Source organism: Phodopus roborovskii, unplaced genomic scaffold, assembly GCF_943737965.1.
Source record: "Phodopus roborovskii unplaced genomic scaffold, PHOROB, whole genome shotgun sequence".
NCBI classification, from domain to species: domain Eukaryota; kingdom Metazoa; phylum Chordata; class Mammalia; order Rodentia; family Cricetidae; genus Phodopus; species Phodopus roborovskii.
Genome location: NW_026126638.1, coordinates 9,407,371 through 9,421,293, shown reverse-complemented (window position 1 = coordinate 9,421,293; position 13,923 = coordinate 9,407,371). Strand labels below are relative to the sequence as shown.

General features: G+C 43.4%; 1 pseudogene; it reads left to right on the top strand.

Annotated features, from left to right (window-relative positions):
* The first annotated feature begins 10,643 nt into the window (after positions 1-10,643).
* Positions 10,644-13,522, top strand: LOC127212950 (small nuclear ribonucleoprotein-associated protein N-like; annotated as a pseudogene).
* The last annotated feature ends 401 nt before the right edge of the window (positions 13,523-13,923 follow it).

Sequence of the window (13,923 nt, the reverse complement as noted above, 5' to 3'; positions counted from 1 at the left end):
TCCCCTAGCAACTGGCCCCTATTGGCCATGTAGGGCCGGTTGAGGAGTGAGCCGCCTGCAGGCTCAGATGAGGATCCGATGGCTCTCCCCTACACAGTCTACAAGGGATGGTAAAGGCCGTGTGGTGCCTGGAGAACAGCATTCTGTAACACTTCTGATAAATGGCAGATAGTGGTCCTGCACAGTTGCTAGGGACTGGGGGTCTTGCCATAGAGCAAAGCAAGTGCTACTCTTATCTGACACAGAGAACTTTAGATGCTAAGACATAATAGAAAATAGACCTGGCAGAATTATTACACAGACAGCCAAAGTACATACAGGAGGAATATTTTGTTAAGAACAAGAAGCTGGAGTCAGGTGGTGGTGGCGCATGCCTTTAATCCCAGCAATTGAGGGGGAAACAGAGGCAGGCAGATCTCTGTGAGTTCGAGACCAGCCGGGTCTAAAGAGTGAGTGCCAGGAAATGCTTCAAAGCTACACAGAGAAACCCTGTCTCAAAAAACAAAACAAAACAAATAAACAAAAAACCACAAAACAAAAGCAAAAAATAAGATGGAAAATCATTTAGATGACCCAATGTAAGTGAAGGTGCTTGCTGCCAAACCTGACGGCCCAAGTTTGTTCCGAAGAACCTACATGATAGAAAGAAAAGACCCACTCCCACAAGTTGTCCTCTGATGTCCACATACTCATACACAGAGAGACAGACAAGTAAGTAAATAAGTAAATAAATAATAAAACAATAAATAAGGCCAAAACACTTTAAGAATAAGGTGGAGTGTAGAGTAAGAGGACCACACATCTGATGCCAACCCTTGGCCTTCACATATGCACACGCGCACACACACACACACACACACACACACACACACACACACACACACACGAACACTGTTAAGACACACGGGCTGCAATATTCTTTGCCTTCTCCAAATGCCCACGACAATGCATGCGTCCCCCACACTGGACTTCACCGGCCTGCATCCCCAAGGGCAAGCCTGCGTGCTGATGATGCTTTCTGTCTTCCCAGTGATTTGGGAATGGATGGGTAAAAGAAACGGATGACAAGAACAGGCATCTGAGGTAGAGCAGGGGGAGGGAGAAATAGCAATGTCGGCTGAGACCGGAGCATATGGGAACGCCATCAGAGGGTGAGAAGTACACCCTGCAGTCAGAAAACCGGGTCAAGGGGCTAGCAGGGCTTGCATGTACCAGAACATCACGGCCGCCGAAGAGCTTGGATTTATTTTTAAGCGGTGGGAAATCACTCAGGGGAATGAAAAGATAAGGCTGTATTTAGATCATCTTGCTGACAGGAGATTGGCTGGAGCATGGGAGATGTTTGGATGGTGGGGGCAGGGAGAGTAACGAGGAGGCTGTTCAGGTCAGTGTATCAGAGGAGACCCCTTCAGCATTTGTTCTAAAGCCAGAACAGCAGGAATGAAGGCAAGTGGGAAGTATCAGGAAACCTGAAGCAATAGGACTCAGTGACCAACTCATGCAAGGAAAGGGAAGGGAGGCCAGGCTCGCCCCGAGATGCTTGAGGGCTGTCCCACACCCATAACTCCGGCAGTCAGCAACTGCAGCAAGCTCAGGAGTTCATGGCCACATCGAGCTACACAGAAAAGCTGAGCTAGCCTGACTGCACAAGACCCATCCTTAAAATAGAAAACCAAATATGAGTTATGATAAGCCAATAACCAACACTTATCACTCACTACCCCCAAAATATATTCCATAAAGGATCTTTATGCTTACTTCCAAGGAGATCATAAATCATTTTTATATGACTTGAAATTCTAGAATAAGGTCTACCTCTCATGGGCAAAAACTTAGCTGGATGAAGTCTCTTTGTTTATTGTTGAAACCTGTTGTTATTGGAAGAGAACTCTTTCCTGTAAAAGACGTCTTCTGTGCCACTCAAATGTCCTGCCAATGTTTAAATCTGGCTACACCAAGTCTTTCATTATTTTTAAAGTTATTTTTTTAAATTCGTTTTTATTTTTATTTACGTGTGTGTGCCACATATGTGCAATGTGCAGGTTGCCTTTGAACACCAGAAGAGGACATTGGATTGTCTGGAGCTGGATTTACAGGCACTTGTGACCCATGTGACATGGGACCTGAGGTCTAAAATCAGGGTTATCTGGAAGGGGAGTGGTAGGCACCCAACCTCTAATTGAAAGCAACTCATCCCAGATCTAATACTTGGGACCAAGGACCATGATACCAAAGTGGACAGCAAGCATGTCTGTGACAGGGCTGGGGTGTTCAGTCATTAGTTTCACACCTTGCAAGAATAAGGACCTGAGTTCCACCCCTAGAATCCATGAAACAGAAGAGAGGTGGAGATAGGCAAAATCCTGGGGCTCGCTGAACTCCAGGTAGAGCAAAATATCCTGGCTCAGGAAAAGAATGTGGACAGTGCCCACGGAAACACAGAAGTGTGATTTCTGGCCTCCACACATATCACCACCACCACCCCACAAACCTGTGCTGATGTTTATTTTATTTTTCCTGAAATAATAGGACCCAGTCTCTGAGGTCAGACAAACAGATCTCAAATAGTGCCATATCTTTAAAGAAGAAAGCAAGAAGACTCTAGAGAACAAGAGAACTTGTAATGCACAAGCAACTTGCACGTACGATGTAATGATTCCCCCAAACCTGGAGCTGATGCTGGAATTATTGGTGAAATGCGCCAAAACTTAAGTGTTTGGACTCTCCATACAGAGATCATCTTAACACATCTCTCGACAAACAATCCACAGCTGCCAAGGTTTATGAGTCAGTCATGAGGTAATTGTTGAAACCATTCCCAGGATCTCAGCATCCTTGAGTGTTACTATGTAAAAGGCCAAGAAGTTGGAGAAATAGCAACCATAATTTCATGAAAATACTAACTTTTTAGTAACTTAAATGCCAAGATAGTAACTTCAATTTTCCCCCTCGTAAGACATGCTTAGTGTTATTGATTTTTTTCTTTTAATTCCCGAGTTTTCATAAATACCCAAGACAGTTTGTGATATATGCTAATGATTATTGCTGAGTGTTGAGTGTTTTCACTTTTTTTGGATGGTGAGCACTTTAACGTAAGAGTTTGACATGTTGCCTAATGAGTTTGACAATGATGGAAGTAATTTTGTATTTCATAGACTGGTAGGAACCAGAGAGCCCAGAAGTGCTTAGCATCCTGTATGTTCCAGGCTTTACACTGGACACTGCTATGCCTATTTAATTGGCTTAACTTATATCATTATCATTCCGAGAGGCTTCTTCATTTCATCTTGCTGTGCAGCAAGAAACTTAGCATAAACTTTGCAAGCTAAAACACTGCCTACATATTTGCTCATTACTCGGTATTGTAAAACTCCGAGCAGCTCTCTGCTCAGGGCCTGGTGTAGATGAAGTCAAGGGGCTTGCCAAAGGTCTTTTCCTCAGCAGAATCTGGTGACTGTGTTCAAAGATAAGAGGTTTGACAGCTAGCATGATGGCTTTTCACACAAAGACGTTTGTCGCCAAACCTGATTACGTGAGCTTGAACCCTGGGATCTATATCGTGGAAGACTGAGTCCTGGTTGTTATCCTCTGACCCCCACATGTGGGCTATGTCATACTCAAAGATAAGTGTCTACACACACACACACTCATGAGCACACGCACACACACATGCACATAAAAATGTTATTTAAAATGTCTGTAAAAGAAATGAGGCCTGGGCTAGGCATGGTGGTACACTTGTTCTAGCAATTGAGAGGCAAGAGAACCAGGATCTCAGGCCAGCCTGGGAAACAGTGTGAGTTCAGAACTAAACTAGAATGTGTATCAGGGAAATCAGCTGGTCGTTAACTCAGTGTGCTTATCTAAGATGCACACAACCCCATGTTTCATCCCAGCACCCTATAAAGCCAAGTATGGTATTGCCACCTGCAATCCCAGCACAGGGATGAGGGAGATGGGAGGGTCTGAAGTTCAAGGTCATTCTGGGCTCCATGGTGAATCTGAGGTCAGGCCGGCCTGAAATATGATAGGAGCATGGAAGTGGGAATCACGCCTGTTTTTCCCTTGTTGGCTTTTAACAGAGCATAGATAGACATCCATCCTTGGCTCATAAAGCTTCCTACATTGCTTGTCACACAGCCTCCTCTACTTTCCAGCCAGCAAGGGCAACTACCACTTGTGTCCAATCTTCTCGCACTCCATGTCTGTCAGGGAAAGTCAGTCCCTTTTATAGGCTCACCTAATTGGACAGTCCAGCTAGAATGCCCTCAGTATCTCAATGTCAACTCTTTGCAATCATTTTTGCATCTGTAAAATGGCTGCATAATGGTGCCTGGCTTAGTGCTGGATAGAACAGTTGAGAGATGAGTGGACACCAGAGGACAGGACTGTTAGGACCATGCTAGCCCGTCTCTGCTGTAGACCCACAGGTCTCCAGGGTACCAGGGAGGTTGTGTTCTCATGCACACATGAGGAAGAATTGCTTCCAAGCTCATATAGTATATTAGCAGAAGCTGTTTCTTTCTGGCAGTGGAATAGAAGGCACTGGTTTCTGGGGGGCTAATGGGTGGGAAATTCCCACCTGTCCCTGCTAGGTTACTCTGTGGGAGTCAAGTTGTTCACGCCGTGGTTGCTTGACTCTGAAGGCCGGCAAAAGAATCCTTCAAGTCCAGCATCTTCTAAACCTGGATCTCACTCGCTCGGTGACATCTAATCACTGTCCACACTGCGCAGGGTCAGGGGAGTTACATTTGCATCTCATGCTCAAGGAGCAGAGTTTCTAACCTAAACTGAAAGTCATATTGTGATGTGTCTGCCACCAAAAGTTTATGTAGGGGATTGTGGATGAACTTAAGAATTAAGTGTTTTTTTATTTTTTTTGTTGTTTGTTTTGTTTTTAAGAGTTCAGGGGCCAGGCAGTGGTAGCACATGCCTTTAATCCCATCACTTGGGAGGCAGAGGCAGGTGGATCTCTGTGAGTTTCATGACAGCCTAGTCTACAAAGAGAGTTCCACAACAGCCAGGGCGGTTACTTGGAGAAGCCCTGTCTCAAAACACCAAAAACCAAAACAACAACAAAGAGTTGAGTTCAGGGACTAGAACATTTGCCTGGAGGCAATATCAGGGACACACTTGGGGCAGCAGAGTCTACCAAAATGTCACCTGGTGGTTAAAACTGTCCTTCAAACCCCAGATCTAATATGTTACCCGAGGCTGAATTCTTCTGAGTACTGCATCTGCTGCAACTTAACTTTTCCTTGCTTCATTAAGTGAAGACGATTATATTAACCTCTGGGGTGATTTAAGTATGAAGGCATCATAGGAACCAGAGTTGGCCATACCATTAGGCATTATTTCTACCATTGCTTATTTCCCTCTTGATAGATGTGATACCTATTATCCACCTATTTATTTAAATTTACTGCTAAGCTTATGTGTCTTTCTGTAATTTTCTTTTCATGATGTATTTTCTCTAACAGTTATATTGAGGTGTAATTAATATCACCTGCACAGGAACTTAGACATATGCATGCCCTTGTGGTATCACCATTGGGATCCTATGGATTTGGTAAAGCCCATCCATGTGAGGGTTTGGCATGCCCTAGCTCTGTGAGGATTTAGCACAGCCTATTCATAGGAGGCTTTGCTATATCCTCTCCATTTTGTTTTTGTTTGTTTGTTTCCCAAGACAGGGTTTCTCTGTATTGCTTTGGACCTGGAACTCACTCTTTAGGCCAGGATGGCCTCGAATTCACATAGATCTGCCTGCCTCTGCCTCCCCAGTGCTGGGACTAAAGGCGTGCGCCACCACTGCCCGGCTCTTCTCTCCATTTTTAACAACTCCTTCTCGTGTGTTTGGTGGGGGTAGTACAGTTATTCTGTGCTCTGGCATCATTATGCCAATTACACTTTTCAAACACTTTTAATTTCCAGGCTGCTAATAGGACTCTTGAGGAAAGTTAATGTTAATTAGGTCTCCTGTGACACATTTTAATTATACGTCTCATTCTGTAGCTGAGGTTCAGTGGTAGACTCTGGGAGGGGGTAATCAACTGTGGTGAGTAACCACATGGTCTGATTTTATGTCTGTGGTGGCAGAAGATCTTGGGAATTTGGGAATTTTCCCAGTCTGTATGTTGGAAAGAAGGTGCCTTGAATTTACTGAATTAAATTGGATTGCACCAATTCTCTGTTTACTGCTACCCCAATTGTATGGAAGTAAAATGAACAAACAAACAAACAAACAAAAACTTCAATTCCTATTCTAGGATTTCAAAGTTGCTAGGGGAGGCTCATATGTGTTAGAAACACATAATATGGCATAAGACAGCATCAAAAGTAGTTATCTAAGAGATATATGGGCATCCACATCATTTCTTTTTATCACGTTCATTTAGTCTGCATGTGTGCATGTGGAGGTCAGTTTTGGTGGGAGTCAATTCTTCTTCCAACATGTGGGTCCAGGAATCAAACTCAGGTTGTCAGACTTGGTATCAAGTGCCCTTACCCAAAGAACTACCTTGCCATATTGAAATAGGAGAATTCAAAGAAGGCAGGGCAGATGAGGGAAGGGCTTCCTATAATGGTCCCAGCTAGTGTTGTATCAGTACTATGACCTGGAGGAGCTGAGTGTTGTAGGAACATTCAATGTGGATAGTATTTTGAACATGGTCCCACTCTGTTTCTGAGACAGAAAAGGGCACAAAATGAAGGTTGTTTACCAGAGACAATGGACCCTCTAATCATTCTGACTTATCCTGGTCTTCACTTTTCTAGAAGCTCTTGTGGACAGGGGGAGTGCACAGTCTACTTGAGCTATGTATGACACATGAGGTGTAGTCAATATCACGGACGGTCTGTTTACATGGGCTCCAATTTTCCGAGGTTTTTTGTTTGTTTGTTTAACAAAAACCTTATAATGACTCCCAGTTTTTACAACCCTCAAAAAAATGTAGCTAAACTACCATGTAGCTGAAATAAACATAGAGACTATACTATAGAATATTAATTCCCCATTATTTCAAGGATGTCACACAGTGTAGAATGCTCCAAATCATCTTTGAAGGGTGTCTGTTCCAAAGGACTCTGGGATTGAGTTTCTTTTGGTTTCTACAACAGATCTGTGAGGAGAAATCATGGTTTACACGCAGCTCCATTCTATCGAATAACCTATTTGTGGAATCACATTTCACTGTGTGAGATGGGGGAAAGCATCTGAATGGCTATTTATAACTGGTGTTATATCATTTGTGGCAATATTATTAGCTGAGAAAGCCAGTAATTGATTGTTGTAATTCATTCATTTACGACCTTACCATTTTGCTGCATTCTTAACACCAATTTTTTTTTTTTACAAGTTATTGCAAGAGAGCTGAAAGCTAGTTAGGCATTCTTAAAAGTAGAAGTCTACTTCTCCAAGCTATAAATTCTTTGTCTAGTAAACACAATTTCGTCTTGTAAGCATAAAATAGGGAACTATGCTTCTCTTCAGCTGTTCAGTTCATCTTGAATGTATCTCCTGTATAACTGAAGAGAGAACCATGCTCCTAAATTCTCCCCGAGCCTCTGGAGGCCACAGCAAGCACTGCCTACCGAGAATCTGTCCTGTATATAGCCCCGGGGTCACATTGATTGTGCCATTAAATAAATGGCCTTGATCTTCTTTTTTTAAACACTCAAGGCTACAAGTCATGCCATCTCAAGGAAACAGAGGGAAAGGAGGCATGGGGGAAGGAGGGAAGCCAGGCTTACATCCCACACTGCCTCAGCAAATGGGATCATTATCTTTGGAAGCTGTATCTAGTCTCCTGTCAGACTGAAGAGAAGGATGAAGCCATTTTCATGTGCACTTCTAATCTAGCTACATTGCTGAACTGGACGGCTTCTTGTGTTTTGTTTTGTTTTTGTTAAAGGTTGTATACCAGCCAGAGAAGCCCTCAGGGCAAGAGTATTGAAATCCAGCTCAGACTCAATTTGCCAATGTACACGTCTGCCTGAGCCTACACCTGAATGAAGAGGTTTGGGCTTAGTTGTCCTTCTGCTACCGAGACAAGCGTCTGGGACGATCAACTTGAGAAGGGTTCTATCCTGGCTCTCAGTTTTGGAGGGTTCAGTCCCTGAACAATTGGTTCTGTTGCTCAGGGCCCATGTTGGCACATCCCGATGGAAGAGGACCTGTCAACCGCTGACGGGAAAGTGAGAGTGGAAAGGAATGAGCCTGGATGGTGCACACAGCAGCAGGCCTCCCAAAAGGCACAGCCTCTTATCAGGTATTACCACCTCCTGTTGGTGCCAACCTGGGGCCATGCTTTCCAAAGCACATAGCTCTGTGTCATTTCCACTGAGGCTGTGTGCACCAATGATACTCCAGCTACTTGGACTGTATGGGCTAATGACAGCTCTGCTGTATGGACTATACAGACCAATGACACTCCTGGTGGCTTCCAGAGCCAAAGCACTAGCTGCACCCACAGAACCCCAAACTGCTATGATAAATGTCCTTAGGCTGACTCCTCTAGCTAAATGTGTGCCCTTTGCTGTGTGAAAGCCATGCAGAGAGCCAAGAGGGTGCTGGGCAAATACTGAAGACAACCCTCGCTCAGCTCCTCCAACGGGAGAATGAGGAAGCGTTCCAGCTTCACAAAAAGGCTATTGGAGATGTCAGCTCGCCCCTTCCTGTCATGAAATGTGAAGAAATATTTAGCTGCAAGACAAAACATGTCACTGGTCTTTTTGCAGGGATCCTTATCACCTGCTAACTAGCTCTATTGTGTGACTTGCAAATGCATTTTGTAATTCCATAGCTGACATTTCTATCCAAACTCACAAAGCTTTACTTTACAAACATTCTCTGCCTTTCAAAATCTACTTCCCCTACCCTTTTGCAAAGCTCCAGGCAAATTCTTCTTTATTGAAAACCCATTTCCTTTTTCCTTCCTGAACACTGTAATGTCCCTGTCACACAGTTGAGTTGATGCAACCCGGGGCCCAGGCTGTGCTCCAAACCCACCCATGGGGAACAGAGCAACATTGACACCCAAACCCACTCGTGGGCGACAGAGCCCCAGTGAGTGACACAGTGTGAGGAGAAGCAGTAGCAGCAGAGATCGGAGAAGTAACGCTGCTGACAGCTGTGACAGCATCTGGAAAATGTTGCGATGAGGAGACTGGGCACTTGACATAGAAAACCCTCCATGCTCCATTCTTCAGGCTCCCAGGGGAGAGCATCACCGTTAGAGAGTTCCTGGGTCCTCAGAGTCTGCAAAGGAAAGGCAAGGAGATTAGCTAGGAGGTCAAAGTTCACCTGGTGTATACCCAGACACACTTTAGAGATCTGCTGTTGTGCTCTTTGGTTACTCACAACCTCTTGTCTATCCTGCCAGCAGATGAGGAGTGAGGAATCGTTTATATCCCACCACCTCAACCACCACCACCATCACCACCACCAGCATCATCACCACTACCAGCATCATCACCACCATCACCACCATCACCACCACTATAACCATCATCACCACCACCTCAACCACCACCACCACCATCACCACCACCACCATCACCACCACCAGCATCATCACCACCATCAGCATCATCACCACCTCAACCACCACCACCACCATCACCACCACCACCATCACCACCACCAGCATCATCACCACCACCAGCATCATCACCACCTCAACCACCACCACCACCACCAGCAGCATCATCACCACCATCACCACCACTATAACCATCATCACCACTACCTCTGTACCAAAATTGGAAAGCTGTTGCTCCCTCAAGTCTACTGTATAATTATTTTACTCTCCCTCTCCAAACTCCCCCCTTTTGCTGATGTTTCCCCCTAATGTTAGGGTTCATCTTTGAGTATGAGATAATGGGGATCCAATGAATCTACTTGTATTAAGAGGCTGGGAACAAAAAGGTCTAAGCATTCTAAACTCCTCTATTCACCATAGGGCCAGGTGGCATTCGTCTCCCTGAACCCAGAAGGAAGAAGCAGGAGGAGTAGGAGCCGTAGCTACAGGACAAATTTGAGGTCAGGTTGAGTTATATGAGTCCCTGTCTCAAAAAAACGATAACAACAACGAAACAAAACAAAAAACAACCCAAGACCAAACAAATAAAAACTGCAGCTCCCTAATCCAGGCTGTCTGGAATACACCCTTCAGTTTTCTTTGATGCCTTTGTTCATATTAGTTCTTCTACCCTTTAATTCCTCACTCCTGTGACCTTGTAAACTCGAATCCACCTGAGACAGGCGTCCTTAGCTGAGACACTAAGGGGTCAAGAAAGCAGTAGTGAAACAGCTGATGGAAATTAAGGAAAACAGGACCCATCCACTGTTCATGCAGCCAAGCTTGCATTGTGTCTGAGAGGACCTGAATCACACCTTTATTTATAGCCCGCCCTCAAGTAATAAGGATCTTGAAATTTTACTGTTGAAACAGCCACCATGACTGCACGAGTAGCAAGATGGGAGGAATGGTGGTGGTGCATGTGTTTAATCCCAGCACTCTGGAGCCAGAGGCACACGGGTGTTTGTGAGTTCAAGGCGCACCTGGTCTACAGCGAGAGTTCCTGGACAGCTCCGGCTGTTGCACAGAGAAACCCTGTCTTGGAAAAAAAAGTAGAGTAAGATGTTGCGGTACACTGACTATCAAATGAGATGTATCCTGCAGGATGGAAACATCTTCATTGGTACTTTTAAGGCACTTGACAAGAATATGAAAAGATAAAGATTTACAGTAAAGACAGATTCAGATAAAGAAAAATCTCTAAAGGCTTACAGTGTGTTTAAAATATACGTAGGTGGATGAGAAAAAGAAATAGGATAAAGTAGTTAAAAAAAAAAAAAGAAAGAAAGAAAAAGAGTAGCTGGGTGTGGTGACAAAGGCCTTTAATTCCAGCACTCAGGAGGCAGAGGCAAGCAGAGCTCTGTGAGTTCAAGGCCAGTCTGGTGTACAGAGTGAATTCCAGGGCAGCCAAAGTTACACAGAGAAACCCTGTATTAAAAAATAAAATTAAAAAAAAAAGCCACCTAAAGATGAGAAATACAAAGAGAGTCTGAATACTGTATGCTATTGTGTTGTCTTTGAATTGCTCAATTGCTAAGGAAGGAACAACAATTGCTAAAACACACTTGATTATCAATGCTGCTAAATTAATCCAATTTACATATTTTTAAAATGTTTTGACCTCAATATTTAAGTCTAAGGACAGGTTACTAGGGAAAAGAATTTTTATTTTTTTCCATAGAAAATGAAAAGCTGTGGACTCCCTCCAAGCTAGCATGGTTTGATCAAGCCAGACCCCCTGAAGCAGTGTCCCAAGTGATCCAATATTCAAAACATCTGGGACAAGTCAGCCTTACAGACTACAGCCAAGATTTCTGCCTCTTCTTAGGATTCCCATGGTATTATAGTGTTCCCAACCAGCAGGAAGCAGTTTGGAAAGAACACCCAAATTCCTAAATATTGTCTATAAATGTTTGTTTTCATTTAATTGGGGTTGGTTATAAATGGTTAATGATCACAACCAATCTCTTTTAAAGGTAAAAAGGGCATGATGGTATAGAAATAAATACTTTGTTTTAGAATGGGTTTTCATTTATTGATAGAAATTTAAGGTCAATTTTGTGATATGTATATATCTCCTCTTGTTTAGGTATTGTGTTTGCATAGTTCACTTAAAAATGTAATGTATGAATTAGTACAGATTATAGACAGTTACCTATAATAGTCAAAACTTATAGGTTTGTTAGGTTTTTATAGATACATGGAGATATATTTCAAATGGATAGGCATTCTTCAAATCTTTCAAAGACCTACAGAATATGATATCTAAAATGGTTTATGGATTTTTTTTGACAGTGAGGTACAACTACTCCTGGCAACACCAACTGTGTCAGAAAGAAGATGGATATATCAAAGAGACTCATTATGGAGTTTTTTTCCAATATGGCAAGAAAAGCCATTTGGGCAAGGTACTGCTCTTGTCTAGACTGCTTGAGTTTATTCTGTATAAACTATAGAGATGCAGGACCCACAGAAAATGACTGTTATAACAAGATGGGCAGTACTACAGGATTCCTGCTTCATGGAAGAGTCTGCCAGACATTCTACAGGACACAAAGAAAAGTTACTGACAAACTGCCAATATAGGTAGACAGTTTAAAGTTTTCTGATTTGCTGAGGGGTCTGCCAGACACACTATGGCCTATAGGCTGAAGATGGAACATTACAGAAAAACTTCGGTGACTGACCAGGCAGTGAATTGTCCCTGTCATTTCTAGAGTTATATATTATCCTTCTGTGGTCTTTGATGAAGTTGAAGACAGATAGTTATGGTTATAGTTTTCTATAGTTAGGATTAAAAATAAGTCACATATAAGACTTTAGACTCACAAAGATAGGATAGATGATGAAATATTTTCTTTAAATCTTGCTAAATGTTAATGGACTAAATATTAATTATAGTTCTTATTTGATAACTGTTTTATTATACATTTTACTGTGTTAAAGTTAAAAACCCTTCTCTTTATTTTAGACAGAAAAGAGGAGACGATGGGAGATGTCATTCTGTAAATAGATTTCTCTTATTGGTTAATGAATATAGCCCTGTTGGCCTATAGAAAAGCAAGATAGGTGGGACTGGAAGACAAGGAGGATTCTGGGAGATGTAGTAGAGAAGAGTCACAATGTAGAGATGTGAAAGAAGAGGTCTGGACCCTTTCTTCGGTAAGATAAAACCATGTGAGACACTTAGATTAATAGAAATGGGTTAATACTTAAGACAGAGCTAACTGATAAGAAATGCTAGTAACTGGCCAACAGTTTCATAATTAATACACTGTCTCTGCATGTTATTTGAGGATGACATGGCTCTGGGACCAGACTGGTGGGAAAGTGCTTGTAACAAGCCTCCATGATTGTGATGAATTCAGGAAGATCAAGCCAAAGAATGCAAAGCAGCCAGACCATGAAGAAAAGTGGGTTTGGGGTCTGGTCTTGCTATGTGGAGAGAACTTGGTATCTGTGAAGGAGGAGGGCCCACCTCTCAAAGACACTGGCATTGCTTGTGTGCTACTTGCTGGCCCTGTAGGTTCCCCTGGGGTTGGGAGGGCAGCTGGCAGGAGTCCCAGCTGTTGTACCTATTCCCCAAGCTCCTGCTGGATTAGCAGATCCTGTCTGAGGAGTTGGAGGTCCATCCCAATTGGTCATGACTCCACAGGGAAGAGGCACTGTAGCATTTGCTGCAGTTGCTGCCATTGCTAGCATTTCTGGAGCCCCAACATGGTACCCACCAGGGTGTGGGACACCTCCTCAGCCTGTAGGCAGAACAACCCACGTCCAGTAGTCCTGACTCCTCCACCTGGTATGAGGCCACACATGGGCCACCAAATGACTTTCCCCTTGCTCAAGGGACACCTATAAGCATGCCCCCTCTCGGAATGAGACCCCCTCCACCAGGAATTAGAGGCCCACCTCCTCCAGGAATGCATCCACTGAGACCCTAAGATATAGTTGGTAAATATCAGCCTATCCTTTTCCTTGCAATGCATCTTGTGAAATTGTGTTGCCTGCAAGCTTTCTTGGTCCCTCATGCTGCATTAATTCTAGCTAATAAATGCACAGAGCAATTGGAAAAGCAACAACAAACCCAGTGTCCAAAATATTGTTCAAAATCCTTAGGCATCAGAGAACTAGAAATCAAAAGTGTCTTTAGCACCTGGGAGGTGGAGAAATGAGGGTCATCGTTCAAGGTTTTTCTCAGTGATGTAGTATTAATGTTAATTCCATCTACGGGAGGAAAAAGACTCCTGACAGAAATCATCATGGCCAAATTAATTAAAGCAAGCAACTAATTAAAGTAAGCTTTTCTATTCATGTACAGGGGCTGCATCCCCCCTAAGGCAGG